Consider the following 5,423-nt stretch of genomic DNA (forward strand, 5'->3'; position numbering starts at 1 on the left):
CTGCTAAACCAACACCTCAACCTTCCCAACACTCTTCTTCCCCATACACTTCGCTGTAAGAGCCAACGTTTTGGCTGCATCTTCAACAGCTCTCTCTCACCGTTAACTCCCTCTGTCCCCTTCTCTTTTCGTGTTCTATCGGATAGTAATCAAAAGGAGAAGAAGGGAACACAGAAATGCCTCTGTTGCAGCCTCGTTTTGTTGCAACTTCGTCCTCTTCGCTCTCTGCTGCCTAGTCAGTCCTCGTCAAATTCACAACGCCTCAACAGTCATCTCATTTAGCTGTTATCCTCTTCACACATACGGATGCTCACGAGTCTTTGAGGATCGTACTTGAAGGAATCAATTTCCGTCATCTCTCTATAGGTAAGTCATTCTTTAATTTTTGTATTCATTTTATTACTTATTTTTGCACGTCGGTAAGATTGAGAGAAGTTTTCATTTTTTTACATCTTCGTCTATTACTGCATGTTTATAGGATTAGAAGAAATTTCTATTTTATTTTATGTTTTTATGTATTTTTTGCATTTTTATTTCATTGCGCGTTAATAATATTAGGAGACTATGTTTTAGGCATCTTTTTTATATTTTTTATTAGTTATTTTTGCATACAGATAGGATTAATGAAATATTTTTTTTATACATTTTTTATTGTTTTTTTTTGTCCCTTTTGTGTCTCAATAGGATTGGGAGAATGTTTGATTTTTTTTATTTTTATTTTTATTTTTATTTTTTGTGTATAACTTTTGTGTTTTATTTGTTCTTTTACGTATTGATAGGTTTTTTGCATGTCAATAGGTTAGGAGAATCTTTTATTCTTTAGTTTTTTTTATGTAGGTTTCTAGGTGTTTTATTTTATTTTTATCTTTTTTTTATTTTTTTATTTTTTTATTTTCGCATGTTGGTAGGATTATAGGTTTTTTTTATCGTGGTTATTATGATCGAGTTGGATTTGCATGATCTATGATGATGTTCGAGTTCTTTGTATTATTTTAATATTTTTCCATGTGATCAATGTATTCCTTGACTCAACAGCTATGCATGTTATTGAATGATAGCTATTTTGACAAAAATTGAAAATCATGTGTGCATGCTCGTTTGGTTATTCTAGGGATTCATGAATATGAGAATTTTCTTGTGGATTGTTCTTTCTAACTTGAAATTTTTTCACAATAATATTTGTCAATTTCCAATTTGGTGATTTTTGGCAAATTCATAATCTTTTAATTTGGGACTTCATTGTTTATGTAATTTTCCTTTTTAAAGATTATTTGTGGATCATTAGAAAACTCATATTTGAAAATTTTCTAATATAGGATTGCATAGTTTCCTACTTTGGGAGAATATATTTATAGATTTCTGATTCAAAAATTTCATATTTTAGCAATTTTTTAATTTAGAAGACTCTGCACATTTTTATATTTAGGAGGTTCATGTTTATGGAAATTTGGGAGTTTCAAATTTAGAAACTTACATTTTTGGAATGTTTTATTTTAGAAAATGTATCTTTTTAAATTTTTAATTTGGGAATTCAACATATATCTCTTGAATTCTGATTTAGGAAATTTTATGTTCCTAATTTGAAAATATTATAAGTCCCAATTTGACAGGTTGCTATTTGTAATCTTCCTATTTAGAATATTCTCATGATTTTCTATTTTGGACAATTTGAGGAATACTTGCAGGTGGAGTTTCTTAATTGATTTCAGGTCATGAAGCTAATTAGGGCTTTTTCAAACCCTTCCATATTTTGTGGAATTCAAAGAAGGACCATGTGATAATTGGGATAATTTTTAGCTATATGATTTGGTTGGAAAGCCCAACATAAATTGATGATGATGATTGGAATGTAACCTTGACTGTAATCTTTGTATGTTGACCATAAGATGATTTTGGATCGTAATAGAGACCGATCATATTGATTGGGCGGGTTCGGTGTCTAATACCTTCCGAAACCCGTAATCTGACCCCTTACCCATATCTTTGATCCGTGGACTGATCCATATCTGTTTGGAGTTATTTATGGATCCTAGACCTAAACTAGGTGGTGACTCCCATTTTTCAAAAGTCCCCATTATAAATCGGACCCCTATCTACTATTTAGTGAAAAATGGTCGAGGCGATTTCAATAATCTAGGACTCCAACTCAAATCTCTGAAGTCAAAAGTAGCCAATTTAATCCCCAATTGAGAGGTAGCTCACGATACTGAGCAAAGACCCACTTAAATACCTCTTATCTGGAATAGACGTTGTCTATCCCCCTGGTACAGTAGGGTACAGCCGGGCAAGATCTTGCTTAGGCACTGATTTTAACCAAGAAATGCAATTGGTGAATTTGGATTACCTTTGATATACCGTATATGTACGAGTCTAGAGTTGTAGCTTTCATAAATGGTTTAGCATCCAACGAAGGGACCGACCATGTACTAATACTACGTTGGCAATCGAGACATGTGACTGTGTGGCTTACAATAGGTGAAAGGCTCAGGTCACTCCAGTCCTGGGTACATCGATATACCTTTCAGAGTCACCTGATCAGATGGTATTGATGCCCCAGTTTAATATACTCTAAGGTACATGACTGGAGTTGTGGTTTTCATGAATGACGTCGTATCTCCTAAGAGACCAGGCCAAGAACTAGTGCCACGTTGGCTATGAGAGACATGTAAATGTGCAATGTAATAAAATAAACATGCTAGTGGTGTGTGCAAAATAGGGTGGGGTGTGCTCAGGGCATTTTTCAAATGAATAGGCCTGTGGGCCAGATCAGATCACTAAAATATGGATATTAGAAAAATATGATCATATAGTATAAATATCCAAAACATTAAGATCAAGATTAAGGCATGCACATCAAAATATATATCAATCAGGATCATGACATATCAGATAGGTAATCAATCAAGGTAGTGCAAGAGGGAATAAAGATGATCAATCAATCAGGATTGCATTAAAAAGAATATCAAACATCGAAAGCATCAAGATCAAGATTAAGGCATGCACATCAAAATATATATTAATCAGGATCATGCCATAACACAAGAAAAATCTTTTTTTTTTTAAGTTAAAAAATAATTTAATTTCACCAACACAAAGAGATTTTAAAATTTACTAAGGGTCACCAGGCCAACGTGGTCATTTCATCAGTAATCCAATATCATAGCTTTCTAGATTTAATGGAAAAACTCAGATCCAAAAGTGAAATTCCCATTTTTTTTTATAACTTTGATCCAATGTTTTGAAAATGAGTTGCTATGAAATCAAATTTTAAATCAAAATTCAAAATAAAAATTAACCTTGAAGAATTTTCTTGGAATTTTTTTTAAAAAGTTTTTAGAATTTCATCCGCCACAAGCACGTGGCATGGGATCACTTTTGGATGCCACGTGGCAAGGTCAATGACCTTTAGCAAGATTTGAGATCTTACTAACTAGTGAGTAAAGCAAACATTTAAAAAAAAAAAAAGAAATATGTTGCTAGCAGCACAGCACTCACACACAAAGAACGTGCACGACCTCATCTTATTATTTTTATTTGCTTGCTGCCAACCAAGATATCTACAAATTTGAATCTAAATTTACGTTACCTCCTCTCGCATCTTTGTTATCTAAATGAGACCTGTGTAGGGATTATGTGATGAATAAGATGGTACACCTTGTCTCACATACAGGTTGCCAAATGGGTTAGTTGGATCTTGGCCAACCATTATTTGATGCTGTTGTCGTTGTTGCTACTGCTGCTGCATGAAGCTGATGTTGGGCCATGGCTGCCATTTATACATTGGTGGGCGGTGCAATATTTTTGGATGCATAAAATGGGTCTTGTAAATATTGAGCAACTTCAAAGGGGTTAGGGGCCTGCTGCCCCATGTGGTATGTCCCATTCTGGTTCGCTCTGCTCACCATTGCGTCTTCGTAGAAACTATCCAGTGTTAGTTTGTTCAGCCCACCAGCCAGTTTGCTATCTGCTGTAGTAGTTCCATTAGAGCTTGGTGCTGTAACAAGTGCAAGTTCCCATCCAGTGGTTTCACTTGTCAAATTAAGACTATTTGATGGATCTTCAGAAGGAACAATTGCAAGGGCAAGAACATTTTTCTCATCCAGTTCCGATGCACTCTGACTTATCTCATCTAACCCCAAGAGATCAGTAATAGGTGGGATTACTGGACCCTCACTTTCCTCCCTCTTTGGAGGTTCAGTTGGTGTGATGGATGCCTTTGGAGTTTCTTCAACCTCTTTCTCACTCTTGGGCTCAATTGACAAAACTACATTGGGAGTAACTCCAGCTCTAGGAATGGCTTCTATGTCATCATTGACCACAGTCTTCTGAAGCATTAACTGCCGTGGAGCCTCCTTCACATACTCTTCCATGGCAGTTACAAATGATAGAGGGGGTTGATCAATTCTGCTAAACTTCGGTTCCCATCCAAGCTCAAGTCTCTTGCAGATTTCATAGAATTCATATAACCTTTCTACCTGATTCCCAACCTTCTTATAAACTTCAAGGGCTCTAACAGCATCATGCTGCTGCATCTCAAAGAACTTATCAACCAGATTGAGAGTACCATCATTAATTGTTGCATAAAGCCAAATGCTTTCACTTGCAACAATTGAAAGTGCATACTTTATCACATTGTTATATATAGTTGCCCCTTCTGTCTAGCAAGCGAGAAGAAGAAAAAGAAGTTGTTGCAAAACAAGTAATTTCAAGCAAGTCTGGGGTGTCAAGCTCCCTAGTTATTGAATGATCTGCCTCAACATTCTAACCGCTCCTCTACATATAGAGCATACATACGAATCCAAGCAGAATAATCCCAAGCATTTGAACTTGAGTCATCCTTGAAGTGAGATAAGTTCAACATATGACCTCTGCTTATGCTGTAATTAATAAGCTCTTCACGAAATGTTGGATCAACTTCCCTCCATGCACGGTGTATCACAATCAGAATTTTCAAAGCAACTGCCCAATTGTGTGTTTTTGCAAGATGTCTAGCAATACCATATATGCAATAAACAACATCAGCCTGACGTCTTGAAGCTGAAACTGCATCAAAAATAGAGCGGATGTGCTTCTCCTTTGCCACGTGTTCAGCATGGTTAGTGGCCTTCACAATTGCAACATCTTGTAATCACTGTTCACTTTTGCCAACTCAACCTTTGTGGAGTCCTTCGAAGCTCCAAGAGTTTTTCTTAAGCTCTGCTGCGTACTACCCGCCATTCTGTTTTTCTAAGATAGCATGTTCTTCCAAATTTAAATATGGTAAATCTGGTCAAACAGAGAAGAAGAACCGAAGAAGTTTTCTTGGGATAAAAAACGCAGCCTAAGAAAGAAACCTTCGTTCTTCGAGAAGAGAGAGAGAGATGAATAGGAGTGAGTTGTCTCTATTTCTTGGCTGCCCCTTCTTTGTACAAATGGAGAAAAAG

The 5,423-nt window shown here is 35.9% G+C and overlaps 1 pseudogene; it reads right to left on the minus strand.

Moving 5' to 3' along the window:
* Positions 1 to 3,607: 3,607 nt before the first annotated feature.
* Positions 3,608 to 5,217, minus strand: LOC147388052 (putative clathrin assembly protein At5g35200 pseudogene; annotated as a pseudogene).
* Positions 5,218 to 5,423: the final 206 nt, after the last annotated feature.

This window comes from Akebia trifoliata, chromosome 13 (assembly GCF_017979445.1).
Source record: "Akebia trifoliata isolate Shusen 1 chromosome 13, ASM1797944v1, whole genome shotgun sequence".
Lineage (NCBI taxonomy): Eukaryota > Viridiplantae > Streptophyta > Magnoliopsida > Ranunculales > Lardizabalaceae > Akebia > Akebia trifoliata.